Raw genomic sequence first — 17,155 nt, forward strand, 5'->3', positions numbered from 1 at the left:
TGCATCCAACTTTTCAATTAATCTTTGCTGTCGAGATGTAAATAGACAACATGGACTACATTATTTATATATTCATTTATCATGAGTCAAATCGTCAGTGGAGCTCAGGACTTCACTGTAGTGACACACTCTTACATCATCTTTATCTTTTGTTTTGGGCCATCAGAACCGGTCTTCATCCTGATTTCTATGCTTTGACATTTTCTTCATATAATCGTTTGTGGCACCTTCATGTGTCTGGAAATTGTTTTCTTTTTCATTTTGCCATCATGCAAGGAAGCGGTCACCAACAAGAAAAAAAACTGAATGGAAAAAAATATCGCAAAACATTAACAGACCAATCCAGGACTTTTTCATATAAAAATATAATGAAATATCTGAACCAGGCATTTCCTGATTCATCTGGTTTTGTTTATCCAAAACTGATCTAACAGAAATATTATTTATTTCTCCTACAGAGACGAGGTTCATGTGTAAGTTAAAGGTAAAAATATAGAAAAGCTGAAAAATAAGAATAACATACGGGCAAATTTACAACGTAAGAAATGCAGAACAGAGTAGGATCATTTAAAAATGCACATGATGTGCATAAAACAGACAATTTACAAGAAATTTGAGCTTGTGTGGTTTTACGGTCTGTCATCTGCTGAGAGGAAGGATCTGTGATGACGCCTCCTTGTGCACGTCGGATGCAGCAGTCTGTCAGTGAAGAAGCTTTCCAGTTCTAAAACAAATGAAGTTATTTTGCATTTGGTCAAGCTTGTTTGTCTTCAGTTGGAAGGAAACATGATGAGGGAGTAAAAGTGGAAGCTGCTTCAGTTTTCTTTCAAGACTTAAGTTGGTTTAGTTGTGATGAAGATTAGCTTGAAACCTCTTTTCCTTTGCAGGTAACGCTCTTTCTGAACACATTGCTGTGCACTCTGCTCCATATCTGTAGTTATAATAAATACATTCACCATACATGAGAACGAGCAGGATGTGGACTTCACAAGCTGCTGGAAACTTCCTAAATCTGCTGCTCCTGTCTCGTTAGCGGGCTGGAAACAGATTTCAGGGGTGAACCCAGCAGTAATAAGTGTTGATTAGAAGATTTTGCAAAAGCATTGTTAATATTTAATGAGCTCCAGAGAACACTATGGCGTTATGCTTTTTTTAGAATGGCTGGATCCACAGTGGTGCACAGCCCTCCTAAGAACTCCATTGTCTGTTTGCATGCATGGTCAAGCTAACTTACAAGAGACATGCTATGCTGTAATCAAATATTCATGTTATATATGCCTTCCTGCAGCATTAAGGACACATTTGTCTGTTTCTCTGCTTCTGTTGGATGAAAATAAGACAAGCTGTACAAAGTTCAACCATCACATTGTTGAACAAAGAACAGATCTCAAAACCCTTTAGCTTTTAAAGGCACCATGAAGCTTTGATGAAGACATTTGTTAAAAATGAGATTTACGAATGTTTGTAAACAGAGCGCTCTTCTTGTAGCTCTTTGGTGGAGATGGCTGAGATTTTTATTCATTTTTTTGGTTTAATTTTAGAATGAAATGGCATAAGCTCCCCTAGTCAGAGCTCTCCTTCAAATGTCACTGTTCTCCAGAGAGACGTAGGTGTTTGATTGAATCTCTGTGGGGGCTTGTTTGCACTAATCCGGGCTTTCTCTGAGGGGTGCTTCTGAGTGAAAGTGTGTATTCACACATCTGTCAAACTCAATCTGGGAAAGATTTGACTTAAAATAGCTTCTCTGGCTTTCCTGCCACAATTTTACAAGAGGACTTTTGTGGAGTTTGTTCATTTTTTTTGGTCAGTAAATTATTTCCTAGAAATCGACATGTTTTTAAAAAAGTGTCTGTTTAATGCAAAGAAGATGACTGCAAACTTTCTTCTCCGTTAATCTATTTAAGTAGGAAGAACTGGATTTTTTTGGTTACACAAAGGCAATGATTGCAGTGAAAACCAGTGGTGGGCGGAGCTAAATGTTCCTTTAGCGCTTTAGCTAACTTTGAAGATGTTTGGTGCATTTTTCTTCCACTAAATACATTTTTCTTTTGCTGTTTTATAAACTTCCATTTGAATAAAGGTTAACATCAGTGTTGAAATTTTGGCTATTGACTGTTAAAAATCCTTCGAGTAGCTAAATGTTTATATTTGTGCTCTTATTTTGAAGTGGATGAAAACGATGAAAACTTAATTTCAGTTTCTTTTCATCCAAAAATCCTACAAGAAAAAACACAAATGGGAAATAAAGAAGAAGAAGATATAAACATAAAAACATGTGAATTAAAATGTCAAGTAAAGAGATTATTTGTATTCAATTCAAAGTGCTTTACTTCATAAAAACTAATACATTACTCAATTATGAAATGTTAAACGAATCTACATTAAATATGTTGATAAGTGTTCAAGTTATTAATAAAAATCAACTCTAAACAGCTGGGTTTTTGGTCTATATTTAAAGAGCTTCAGTGTTTCGGCTGTTTTGCAGTTTTTGAAGTTTGTTCCAGATGTGTGGTGCATAGAAGCTGAATGCTGCTTCTCATTGTTTGGTTATGGTTCTGCAGAACAGACCAGAACCAGAAGACCTGAGTGTTTGCTGTCGTTATCATTAGCTTCCACTTTAGCATCAACTGAACTAATAAGATTAATGCATTAGGGTTAGCACAGCTTTGTTTTTAGTTAGCATTGAACAACACTGGTGGGAACATGTTTAATTCAGTGCAATCAAATATAAACATATGACTGGTTGTCTTTGTGTGATGGTGTCTGACGTATGAAAGCCTGCTGTTCTGAGACTCCTTGTGCTCCGTGTTGTTTGACCCACACAGACTCGATGATTACATTCTCTGCCAGCGCCATCAGCCCGGCTCCAGAAATCAACCTTGTGGTCCTGCAGTGTCATTAAGCTGTCAGACCGACTCAGACATTGACTTTGGCCTCTTAAAATAGGGCTCTGATAGCATCCGTACAACCCAGACATCCTCTGCAGCAAATATGTTCAGAATAATATGATTGAGTTTCGTATCACAGTGAAAAAGTTGTGTATGCAATCGCTTTTGGAAGGTAGATAACGTTCTTCTTCTGCTTTTGCTCTCAATTTGTGACTCAGATTCTCTAACAAATGATATTTTTCAACACCCAGCATTTATTTTTTGTGAGTTTTGGTATCTATGTGGCCCTGCTATGTTCGTCTCAGGTCCAGTATGGTTGACTTCGCGACCGACACATTCAGGTTCACTGGATTTATTCTAACAAAAGAGGAAATCGAGTTGGTGGTTAGCATAAGCCCTTTAGCTTCTGCCACTATACAGTAAACAGAATATAGCAAATAATCCTAAAGAAACTAAAGAGCAATATCTACCAATGAACAGTTAGCAGCAGTTAGCATTTGTAAAATTAAGCATCGCTAAAATGGACAACGTTAATAATAACAGTTAAAAACGTTTACAAAACACAGCAAAATTACTTATGAAACCATGTATATGATTATATTTGTCTAAAATACATGTTGAAATGTAATACTTGTAAAGAAAACAGAGAGCAAATCCTAATACTACCGCAGTTGCCAATGGCAACAGAAAAGGGAGAGGAGCTGTCAGTTACTGGTTACCATGGTAACCACCAACCGTAACAGAACTTAATTCACCAATAAAAGTCTGGAGAAACAACTTAATGACTAAACAAAATCAATTTGAAGAATAAACAAATTTTGATCAACTTCACATCTATAATATTGTTAAAATAAAACCATGTTTTGTCTGTCCTTTGCTTTATATCCGTTTGATTCTTGAGTAAATTAGTCATTTTAATTTGCTTTGACAAACTTTAGGAGATTCTTGCGAATTTATCATCTTGCAAGGAAATTATTGTGACGACTGTTATGCAACAGAAAAATATGCAAATATGCAAAATATGTTGAATATTGTATAAAAATAGCCGTAGGTTCAGCATTTTAATTTTCACAAGTTCAAGAACAAAGAAATAAACCTTGAATGCTCTTACTGATTGTATGGAAAGCATTGTTGGTGTCTAAGATAACAGAATATTTTCATTTTCATTTCAGTTCCCAACCTTTTATCGGTGGATGGAAACCCAGATTCTTCTTGAATCAACCTTCGAGCTCTTAGTTTCATGTTTCTTTGATATTTTTATTGCTTAGTGTACTTGGGCAATGGACTAAGACAAAGCAATCTGTGTAATTGTGCGTGGATGAAACTGTTGAAACATAATAAGGGGTATAATTCAGACTAACTACATCAATATGAGGCAGTGGGTGGAAATGAAATCTCTCCTGTGGATTGGAAGTTGCATAATTTAATCATTGAATGCAGTTTTTGTTAAAATAAAACAAGGAACAAGATAAAGAAATTATGTTCTTCTCACCCTGTGATAAAGATAATTTTCAGAGAAAGCATATGATTGCTTGTCTCTTTGCCTATTCACATCATCTTGCACATTGCTGTGTGGAAAATAATTTAAAGTTGGCAGTATTTTACCTCTCCTGTATGCAGACAGCTGTGAGTATAAAAGAATCAGTTGCCACGTAGTTGCTAATCCGAACTCCAGGAATGTGTTCGTTCTCCCTCTGATCCGGCGGCGCAGCTGCAGCCTGAGTGTTGAGGGTATAAAACGTACAAAGCCTCCCAACAACGCCATTAGGCACTCTTCTCTTCTGGCGCCAGTTGCTGCTAATTATTGCCCTGCTGCCAACACTTTGCGTCTATCCATTTGATGTAAAGAGCAGAGTGGGAGCGGGGTTTGGACTTTATGTCCCAGTTGTGTCCCCGAATCAACCTGCAAACTCGGGCAGATAGTTTCCCTTCATTTCTTTTTCGCCTCGTCTGATTAGAGTATCACAGCTGGCTAATGGCATTTTCATAATTACTTCAATGATAAGTTGTTGTTGTTATCAGGCTGTTCATGAAGGAAGCCTTTTCAGCCGGGCACACAGGCCGGGTGCTTGTTTGGCTTGCATGTCAGAACAAATACTTGAGTGAAGACAACGGGCCTCTAAACATGGCCGTAACAACGTCCCCCATGTCTCACTGTTTCCTGCTCAGCAATATTTAGCATACAAATAAGAAACGCAGACATTGTTTTGTTTACTTCTGGTTGCAGTTCTGTCATTTTTCCCCTTTTATTTAAATGGCTATAGAGTTTTTTGCTTTGTTTTACGTTCTGCAGGCTTTAGGTCTCTTTGAGTCATTTAAATCCTACTTTTGTAAGTTTATTTTTAAAAGCCCTTGTTTTCTCTTGTTTCTTTAGAAGGTGTTGAGAATGAAAATCCTGATCGATGAATCATAATTTGTATTGACACACGGAGCATAAAATCAGCCAACAAAAGCATTCAGACTTTACTTATTTTATTAACTTTCAGCGCTGAAAGGAGACGCTTTACCATTACATTCGAGAAGAGTTTCTAAAAAAGTCTGTGCAGCGTCTGAGGAGAAAGAGGAGCAGCTGATTATATGGACTGAAGACACTCCCTGAAATCACACCATGTCTCTGTGGCCTGATAAGTTTCTGTTTCTCTGAGGAATGAGCCTTAGCGTCTAACAGAATCCAAAATGTAACTCGTTACTACGGGCCTTTTGTCTAACAGCATGTGACTCTTTCTCGACCTGGTAAAGCGTCTCACCAAAGGTAAGGTAATTTTATTTATAAAGCACATTTTCAGCAATGAGGCAATTCAAAGAAACAATACGTGTACTTAGTTCTTGTCGTGGTCCAAGTATTTTGAGATTTTGAACATATTTGAACCCTTTAATGCCTAAGTCTCAAATCTCCGCCTTCATATTTTTGCTTTTTTTAATTGTACGAAGTTCTTTAAATGCCCTGTGAGTAAATATTTTGCCATTTCTCCATAATAACTGGAACTTTCAAGGTCTAGCAGTAATTTTCGCAGTTTACCGTCTATTAAAAAAGTGTTTCATCAGAGTAAACTGAAGTAAAACGTGCTCTCTGCAATGGCAGGCGTGAAATTACCGTAATAACCTTATATTGGCTGGAAAGTGCAATGTCTCCCCTTTGAGAAACTGTTGTAATTTTTCAGATAATCCAAAGTATTGCATCGTTACAGTACCGCAAAGTTGGCTTGAAAATGTGTCGTCTGCGACACGTTTGGCCTAGAAGGGCTAAAGAATGAAGACTTAGACTCGCTCTGGCTAAGCGAAATTAACCCTGTGTTTGGGTTAATTTCACATCATTTGTCCACAAATAATAATATTCCATTTTCCCCCCACAAACCCGATGAAAAGATGATTCTTTTCAGCCTGTGTTGTTGATGTGTCTCTTGGCTTGTCTGTCCTCCCCAGATGCCGGTGTCTTCACTTAATCAGCTTGTACTTTTGCCCAGCAGGAAGCGGCACCGTCTCGCAGGTCCTCATTGACACTCTGACTGGTCGACCGTGCCGTGTTTTGATTTCCCTTTGATTTGACAGTCTGGCTGCGCCACCTCCTCCCTCTCCCCTCTGATGTACAACTTGCTCGCTGACACGTGCTGCGCGTTGGCATTTCCAGGAGGCTATTTCCAGCACGCAGGAGACAGAACCACCCGAATGCACCTCCAGTTGTCACTTTTGTTTCAGATATTAGTTTCTGATTTATGGCCATCATTTTTTTCCCCCCACAGTGAAAGCTCAGATCTGCCAGACAAGTGATGTGTGAACTCTCTGTTCTCTGTCAGCAAATCACAGAGGGAGGCAGTCAGGAAAGGCTTGTTGCTTTCTGTTGTTGATTCTCTTTGAGCCAGATTACCAATATACGCATCCGTTCATCCATTCATCTGTCTAACCAGCCAGCAGTTTTCTTTGGTGCATCCTGAGGTATGAAAGGTTTTTCCAAACAGATCCGTTTAGACCACCAACTTTTTTACACAATAGCTCTACATTTGGTTTTCACCCTAATAATCCTATAGCTCTGTCCACAAACTAACTTTTTAAATTAGATGGAAATACAATTGGTACTTTAATTGTATTTCTGAAAGAATTCACATTTTGTATGTTTTTGTATTTCCATTTGAGTTTCTACTGCTTCTAAAAAACAACACCCAAATGGTTTTTTGCAATAGGTTAGTGTGGTTTGGTGTCTGGAAAATGAGCCGTTTCAAAAACCTCCGGAATGTAATGTCTCAATTCAGCAGGGGCTACTCGTTACCTAGCAACCCCAGCCAAGCGCAGCCCGTCACCTAGCAACACAAGCTGAGCTCCAGCACGTTTGGTCGTCTGGTTTTACCACTGTACAATGGCTGCTGGAAAAGACAAGTGTTTTGTTGTTGACTTGCCATCCAGAAACCGCTTACTGTATTCTTATTGGTTATGCAGGAGGCTCTACTCCTGCTTTTCAAAGATGTATGATTGTGTAGTTGTACATCTGTTTGCAGCCATTTTCATGTGCGAGTGTAAAAGTTGAACTGGAGGAGTGGCCAACAGCACTTTATTTGAATTTACAGTGACAAGACGCCCTAAAACATCTCAATCTAGAAGGAACTCAAAATAGGCCGAACTGATCGGACTGAAATCTCATGATCTAAGAATGAGTAACTGAAATCCTCACATATTTGAGACTGCTCTAAAAATATTCATAACTCTTTATTATAGTTTAAGCACCAAATATTTGTATTTCTGCTATATGAATAGCAGAAACCTCCTTATCTCTACCACAGAAGCAAACCTGATGTTTATTTCATTCACTTACAACTTTATGTTAACATAAACAAAAGTTTTGAATGAAAAGAAGTTATTGGAAGAAAAGAAATTACAATATATCCCTACAATGAAGTACAAAATAATGTGTACATATATAAAAAATAAAGAAAAATATATATTTGTCATAATGCAGCACTCCACTCAGTCAACCGATTAATTTTGTTTTGATAAAATATTTTTTTATATTTTTTGGTTTCCGATCTAAAACTTTTGGAAATATATTAAAAATGTCTAACATGAAGTACTTTGACAACGTCACGGACCTTTGAGTGGAGAGAACCCAACACTTTGAGTTCCTGAATGCTTTCTAAATCTCTTTGAAACCAAAGAAAAAAGCATCTGTCTACCCGGAGTTGTAAGAGACTCCTGTTGTTGAGGGAAAAGAAGCTTTTAATGCAACTCCGTAAACTCGCTACATGTTAAGTGTTTTATCAAACCTGAAATTGGTTTTCAGTTATTCTGTCTGCGTCCATTCATCTTCGCTGGTATTCAGTTCAAGGTCAATAATTGTGCTGCTCGACATCTTCTGCGCTGATTGCTCCATTTAAGAAGTGTCATCCTGAATGTGCCTGTACACAGCGAGTCCTCGTCATCTGTAATCTATTATCGACTTTTTTCAGGCACTGCTTGTTATTAAAATCCCAGTTATTACTGATATGCAGAGTAGGTTTGACATTGAATCAGACAAGAGTGATAAAAATGGAGGGTTTTCAGAGGCTGTTTGGGTTTTCTTTGTTAGAATCTACCCTCTCTCACCACCTCCACCTCTTCCAGTTTCTTATCTTCTGTCTTAGCAGACGAGAAGTTTTAATGAGTTGTTTTATTGCCTCCTTCAAGGGAGCGCCCTCCTCCTGGCAATCACACCTTTCATATTTCAGATATTTAATATTTCACCTTCAAATCTTCCTCATACAAAGAAAATCTCCACAGGTTCAAGCTGAATTTCTGGAGGACTTTTATTCGTATAATTACTTCTCCAATAAGATTGTGATTTGGGGCAATTTGTTTCATCTTCAAAGCAAAAAGGGAAAGTTGATAAAATTTGCTTTGTTTTCTTGGAATGCAGATGGAAATGATGCAAGCTTCTGTTTTCCAGATGTTTTCCTCGGCTGCACATGATTGGAGTTATTTCCAGGAAACAGTGTTTCATTTTTTTAACTACAGAAACCAGAACCTAAATCTTTGGTTTGTTTTAATCCACTGTGTGTATTAATGCATATTTGAGGTTTCAATTATTAAAAATTTGGTCTCACCTGACCAGAGTCGACATGTTTCCTGTGTCCCATTCAGCTTTCTGCTGTAACCAATGTCCTGAAGATTCTCCCCTAAATGTAAGCCACACTTTTCAGATTTTGAGTTTTCATTCCTTATGGTCCAATAGACTCGATTCAACTGAGGACCAAAGTTACATTTGTCACATTTTCAGCTGGTAGGATTCGCCTTCACATTGCACTGTCAAACAGACCAAACCTTTTGAAAAACTTGTTCCCCTCCTGAAGGAAACAACACACGCAACTTGCTTTTCTCACATTGTAAACATATATAGAAAATGGCATGGATAGATAGATAGGTATCACGTTGTGACTAAGTTGTAATACGTTTGGTTCCGTGGAAACATTTTCTTTGGTTGGGTGAACAGCCAAAGATCAGTAGCCACACAGGCACATCCACTAGAAGGAAACAAGTGCACCCAGTGTAACACTTTCATTCTATTGGCTGAGAGGTTACCAGGTGACAGTACTATTTTGTTTCACGTGTGAGCAGAAAATGATTTAGAAGCGAGCAGAGAGGTTTGCAAGCGGAGATTTGATCCGAGCAGAGAAAAAAATTGAGCGTGAGGAGAAGTCTTGAGTACAAGCACCCCCAGTTTTGAGAAGAAAGACATTAATGCCCGCTTTCAGACTGAAAATGAGTGCTCTCAAAATGGCAGAAAAATTCCCCCATAGCATCAGATTTTAGCTGTTGTGGGATTTCTTGTCTTTGGTACTGGCCTTTCATGTGTTTTGGTTGTATTTACCCAGAATGCCCTGCACTGTAGTCCACTTCGTGCTTTTGGAGCGGTCTCTGGTCCACTTGCATTCACATATGCATTCAAACTGCAGCAGAGTTCACTTCAACCAAACAGAGGCTAAAGTTTTTAGCCAGACCAGATTTTGCTTTTTTGGTCGATTATGCATTCTCGCCTCATGCAATGAACCGGACTTTCAAGGCAAATGAACTTTTAGCCCGATTAAATCGCACTAAACGGTGGTGGTGTGAACAAACATGAATCATTTTCCTTCTGCTTCAGAATGAAGCTCTGACACATAAAATCTAACGACAGAATATGGACTAGTTTAAGCAGTGTGTAACATTGGGGGACTCTTTCACTCCACCGTGCCGCATGCTTATTCAGTTAGAGGCTTTTCGTGTAGTGGAAATTATCCCTCCATGTCCTCCTGCTCTCCATTTAGTCAGGTTAGAGAGCCCAGCGTCTACCTCGGCTCCACCATGCGCCGCCGGTCCCTATGGGAACCCTAAGGGCGTAGCTAATGCAGCTCAGAGGCTAGCATGGTGATAAATTCACAACAAAGCTTTTTTTTTTCTTTCTGGGAAATGAAACTACCACGGAGGTTGAAGGAATGAGAGGTGAGAGGCAGAGTGAGACGAAGAGAGAGGGGGAGACCTGGTGTGATGAAAGGACATGTGGCCCTCTGTGACAAATGTTCGCTCTGCATGCGATTCATCACGGTCAAGAGGCTGGGGGAGCAACGCAGGCAAAACCAGCGCAGCGCATCATATAAATGCATTCCCAGATTGGTGCGTTTGACTTTAAATTTACAGAATATACTCCAAAAGAGCTCATAGACTGAAGCAGTTGTTATTCCTTTTATCGCTTTAATGTTGAGAAAGTTTCTAATAGTGATGTAAATAATCCAGAACAGTGAGGATCCGCTGCGTCTTTGCCCAGTGGTTTCCGGCCATAAAAGGTAACGATCCCTAACACGAAGCCGTGATTAATTGTAACAGATTAGGAAGGGTACGCTTCAGGTCCTTCTCGCAAGCTTTTACAGCAACCCGCAGCCCTTTCTAAACTGTACAAACTGGCTTTTCCACAGGCGACCTTCAAGAATGAGCGTGGTGTGTGCTGGGAGAAAGCTTAATTTTAACAAAATGAAAGTTAAAAAGTCCTCACAAGTTCTGTGATTTACTCCGTCAAACACCACTGCAGCCACCTCACACTTTGCAGCTATTTTTGAAAGCGAAAACATTTGTCACTGTCGTTTCAAAAGGCACTGGCATGGCACATTTCTCTGCTGTTTAGCTGCAAAGAGCAGCAGGTTTAATGGTTGTTAAGTTTGGATTTTTATGTTTTTGTCGCATTTGAGCAGCAGTTAGGGCTGAATGTGTCCAGTCAAAGTATAAAATGTTTTTAAAGAGACGACCAGGTGACACAACTGGTTTGTGTTTTTTTGTTAATGAGTATAAGTCTAAATTTATATAAAGTATAAATAAGTGTAAATAAAATAAATGAAGATGCATTTGTTTAATATTCATGGAAGTAAATAAATTATATTTCTATGAGGATGATATTTAATAAATAAAAAAATAATTAAGATTTAATCAACAAATAAACAAGTTGTTGTAATACAACTTTGTATTTTCTTTTATGAAAATATTTTATACTTTAATAAAAATGACAATTTTTTATGAAATAAAATTTATTTTTTATAAATTAAATATCCATAAATATTTTTGTTTAAAATATTTATATTTTTAATAAAAATATAAATGACAAACATTTATGAAAATATTTTTCATATTTTTTCTGAGTTATGAAAGACGTGGATTTATTTAATTTAAGTTGTTTCAATATGATTTATTTAATACATTAAATAAGTAAAGAAATGCATAAATATGAAGATGTATCTATTAAGTAGATAAAAATAAATCATGTAATAGGCATTTAGTTATTCATGATATACATTATATAAATATGAAGATTGTGCATTAATATTTTTTTTAATAATTTAATATAAAGAATAAACACTATTGCAATTAATAAAATGTCCCAAGTTATCTCTTTTCTGAGCTTATTTAAAATGACTATTTTAATGTAGCCATCATAAAACTACGATGGGAATATTTCTCATTTTCTGCTCTTCGTCTGCAGAGCAGCCACACTAATCTAAACTGAAAGTGTGCAGTGAAGTCTCTGAATTGGTTTGGGAGAGAAACGGCCGTATTCTGGAAATGTCTTTGTTTAATAAGGTTTATGAAACTATCGTCAGAATGAAATATGCAGAAACGTTTGACCCAATCTGAAGGAGTACGTCTCCAGTTTTGAATTTCCTTTGTCTCAATCAAATAACTGAATTCTTTCCTGCCCACATCTCCAAATTGAGAAAAAGAGACTGACCTAAAGTGGACTAGTTCAGTTGCCTTAGTAACATTCTGGGAAAATGTCCTCGAAACAAAGTTTTTGATTGGTGTTCTTGCTCTTTGAGCATTTGTGGTTGAAAAATAAAAATAACTGAAATTATGATTGAAAATCTGACCACTGGCTTATTCAGAACGCCATCAGAAAATATTCCAACCATTTAAATTAAAGACAACATCTGCTCTCACATGTTGGATGTTCAGAGAAAACAGATTAGAAATGTCATCAATGTTTTTCATGCAGAGAACAGGAGTGAGGGACTGGAATTGTTTTCCAAAGTTGTTTTTTCCAGTTTATTCATGGCTTCTTCTAGTTAGCGTCAAGCTAATTTATCTATGAACGTAACACACCTGGTTGGGGCTCATAGTCGGCTCGGCGGCATTTACAACAGTTGGAAACAGCTAGCTTAGATACCGAGCCGTACCTCTTCCCTCTTGTTGTGTTGATTAAATTACCGACTTTGCCTGAATTCACACCACATGATTTATGTCTCCATGTCATAAACGGTGTTTCCCTTAAACCGGAGCGGCATTAAAAACGTACAGAAGATGAGATGCTAACGAGTGTTTTCATTCATGCTAGGCTACATGACGGAGTGGCTTTGTCTCCATGGTTACCAACGGTTAGATGCACCTTCTCCAAAATATTTGATACCCGTCTAATCATGCTTACTTATAAAGTAAATGAACGTTAGTCTTCTTACGTTGTAAAAAGTGTTCGCTGTGAATCCGCGGTTACAGCGAGAGCTGCTATTGACGGCTGCTATCCATCACCGCCGTATTTTCCTCGTTAAATGTTATAAAATGACAAGTTTGGTTTCTATCCTTGTCCGTTTGTGCAGCAGATCGCGCAGCACCCTATGACTATTTTTCAAAGTGAAATCAACTAAATAGAAGCGGTTTTCGGTTATATGTTAGTTTTTTGTCAGACTTTAAAGGAGGGCATTGGTTGTTTTGACGTCCGTTGTGGCGTAGCAGACCGAGTTCTGGAGAGAGTGAGGTCCTGTGCAAAGGGTGTTTAGCGCAGGGCATTCTGGGTAAATACAACCAAAACAAACCCAAATGGTTCATGTTCTTTTACCAAACACAAAGGAGAAATCCTAAAGCCATTTACAACCGTTACTCAATTTTGTTTACATTTTGTGAAACAGGAAGTTGCCTTCAATGTCTTCAGAGATTTTCATCTCATTTCCTTAATTTGTTCTTGGAGCAGCGACATCGGACAATGTGCCCAATCCATAAGGGCAGATTTATTTAGTCAAGTTCTATTTTTGTGCTTGGAGTGATGTCATGCTTTATAGTTTATTTTACATTTAGATATAGTTCCTAATTCCAAACTATTCGGTCCCCAACTTTATTCTTATAGTTTAAAAATTTCAAGCCCATATGTTCATTCTTTGCCCAACTCTGCCACTCTTTCTACTTTAAACAAACTTCCCCCTGTCAAATACAGGGTAGTTCTGCAATATGGCAATTCCAAATAATAATGGTCTTATATAGAAACCGGCATACAGGCCCGAGTCCTCACCCTTCACACCAATTTAAAATAATGACAGGAGCCTGATGACATTTGAGGCCCATTCGGGATCATTTCCTCTCGGCTTTCTGCTCCGACCGCATCCCGCAGTGGAAGAAGTGCATTGTGGCGGCGATTTTCTCTCCAGGTTCCCACTTCTCCCGGTGAAAGGAGTCGCGGACGTGGCAGTGAAATACTCTGCTGGAGCTGTCCATTTAGCGGCGCTTAAATCTATTTCAGCTCAGCCTGGCTCTTAATGGTGCCCGGATCAGTACTGGGAGCTGTCCTCCTGCCTGGTTGCTGAGACGTGTTAGTCATCTGCCGGCCTTTCAGGCGGCGGTGGCAGGGGGTTTGGCTGCGTGAGCAGGTGCTGCTGTGTGGAAAGCATGTTATTATTCGTCTTGTAGCAGGAAGTGTCGGGCCTCGAAGAGGTGATGTTCAGCCGCATCCGCCGCTTGTCATCTCCTCAAAGAGCGTGTGAGATAGTGCCGTTAATCACAGTTTCTTTGATTAGGCTGTGTGGAAATAACAAAAAGCGGGTTAGTGCTGCACTTTAGGCCCGTCGCCTCATCGCTGAGATGTTTCTGCTTTCTCTCTCAGATGCGCTTGAAGATAATTTCAAGTAGCTATTCACAGTGGGATCAGTTTTCGAAGCGTATTATGAGATGCAAAGTAAAAAGTATGAATCCTGAGAAAATCCATTTATTTTCATTCTTTTTTTATTTTTAGCACAAAGCAGCTGTCGTTGTCATGACAATGGAGCCCCTTTTTACAACGAGACGATGTCTGTGTGTTTTTAAGACCATTTCATTCAACGCAAGGTGAGAATAAAAACAAAGAGCAGAAACTGTACAGACTGAGTCTGAACTCAAAATAAAACATTGCACAAAAATAATTAGTGTATAATTTAGGTAGCTGGCAAACCAAACAGAAAACTCAGTTTTAGCACCAAATTAATTAAAAGCAAATTAATAAACGCAGAAGCCCAAAGTGCAACGTGTCGGGAACAAATCTCAGATTTTTGACGATTAGTTATGTATTTGTGCCAGCAGGTGGCGTAGCTATTATTTTAAGCAACTAAATAACTTTTAAAGTGAACAACGCAGATTTTCTACGATTACTTTCATAGAATATATCCAGGGTATTATAAGCCTGGCGGGCCACCAGGCTTTACTTGTGCCCCCACCAGACTTAGCATTGCTTATGTTTTAAGTCTTTTTAAAATGTTTGCTTTTGTTAAGATTTTATAGTAAGCTAATGATAAATATTCATCAAGTGATATTTTCAAATTTCTCATACATTTTTGAACTCAAAAACACGGCAGGCCTCTGGATGAATGACTGACCTAACGTCCAGCCACCAGGCGTAGCAAGTTTTCTGGGGAAACCTTGATATCTGAATATTTGATAAAAATGCATCTTGAGGCATTGAAATACCCAAAGCTGCATAACTACAAGGCAGCCAATCAGGGAACAACAAGGAAGATTCCTTGATGCTGATTGGTTGTATAATCAAGGATGGAAATTTGGAGGACCTTACATATTAGCCCATTTTACATGCTAACACATATTCAGGTATATTTGGGCTGTGAATTGTTTAAATAGGTAGTTATAAATGTTTTTAGAGGATGATCGACTCAGACATTGTGGTCAGTCTCATCTGTTTTGTAACGATGCATCCTGGTTGCATATTTTATGTCACTGCAGGAGTTTATTTCCCATTAAACGACTCCACATTTTGAAGGAAAATGCATTTGTGTCCTGAGCAGCAGAGTTTATCAGTAGAAGAACTTCTAACAAAGCTGCACAGAAGATCCAGAATGTCACAGTATTTGCATTTATGATTTATTCAGCAGCATTGTTGCGCCTGAATAACACGGTGAAAACATTTTGCTTCCTTGGAGAATTGGCCGGCAACCAAACGCCACCTGCATCTGTGGCCCTTGACTTGTGCTTTATTTTTCTGTTTTCATGATTTCCTAAAGCTCCATCAAAGGTTTCTTATTGTTTTTAAGTATTTTACATTTGTTTTCTTTACGGTGCACCGATGCAAAACAAATATCCAACTCTATTCAGTTAAATTCAGATTTAATTCACATCGGGAAGGAAAATCAAATGTTGAATATTTACTTTCCAGGTTAAAATAATTACAGGACACACAGGAAATGGCAGCAGTTAGCTCGCTTAATGATTCTGTCCAGCTAGCTAAACACAGAAGAACAAATCCAGGAGGAAAAACAAAGGGAACAGAGTTAATGTCAACCATAGCACCGTCCAGAATGGAGGCGCAGCTAAATGCCAAACGCCGAGCCAAGAGTAATTTTTATTTAAAAAAAAAAAAACAGAATGAGAGCACAAAATTAGTGGCTGTAATGACTCCAATTACTGCATAATCGGAGAGTAGCAGGAGAATAACTGTGGTTTCAAAAGCATTTCCATCGAGTGCCTCCATTCGTGAGGTAAAAGAATGCCAACTGGATCTAAAATCTGAAGTTTGCAGGAAGCCTCAGTCTGGAGTCTGTAGTGAATAAAAGAAAACCACAAAACAAATCCAAATTAGACTTCACAAAAGATCGATTAATGTTTTACATTCCTGCAGTGTATTTTAAAGGTAGAGATGAAGGTTGTATGTAATCCGTTAGTTTCAGAGTTGATGAATTAAATTCTGCACCACAGGCGGTGAATTCAGCGAAGGACGCCCTGAAGCAGAAGATTTTACAATTCCTTCACCTATTTTCTTTTAGGTGAAGGCTCCAGCGCTTTCTGTTCCACCGGGACCCAAAACTTAAATCAAACAACAGAGAAGGAGGCTGGAAAAGAGAAAAAACAAGATTGTCCATTTAACTTGAAAAACAGAGTACATGCTTTACTAAATCCCAGCAAAAAAAGTGAGAAAGACGTAACCCGCTGCTGCAAATTGCAGACACAGTGAAGGAGAGTTGCAGAATCGAGCATGAAAAACCGACAAGATGCTCGTTTTATTTTCGCTCCAGGCAACGTGGAGGTTCCCAAAAGCTCTGCAGAGATGATACTGTTGAGACCCAAGAAACACATCGCTTTTATTACAAAGCAGATCTGTGTTGTTTAACAATGTTCATATTTTACAGAGTATCCATCTCAATCGCAAAGATTCAGATGGATACTCTGCTGACTCCATTTATTTTAGGTTTTATAAATCCAATTAGGGGATAAAAATCCGAATCAGAGCAAAAAATGTGAGATTCTCCAAAACCAGAGCTTTTTGTAGCACTCAAACTACATAAAATATTTATCTATTTATTGACAAACCTCTGTCATACGATTATTTACATTCCTTTTCTGCAGTTGTTTAAATTGTTTTTAAAGTCGTCTTCTTATACATTTTCCGATCGAATACAAAGTTTGACCAGAGATTTTTAGCAGCATTTTGAAAAACTTTGAGACGCCTTATCCATAGGATTATACTGACGAAGAGTCTACTAATCTGGTTTGAGAACAATATAATTTTTAAGTAATTTAGCTAAAAAGAGTGTGACCAC

Source organism: Poecilia mexicana, unplaced genomic scaffold (genome assembly GCF_051168715.1).
Source record: "Poecilia mexicana isolate PSO_F unplaced genomic scaffold, ASM5116871v1 scaffold_20, whole genome shotgun sequence".
Lineage (NCBI taxonomy): Eukaryota > Metazoa > Chordata > Actinopteri > Cyprinodontiformes > Poeciliidae > Poecilia > Poecilia mexicana.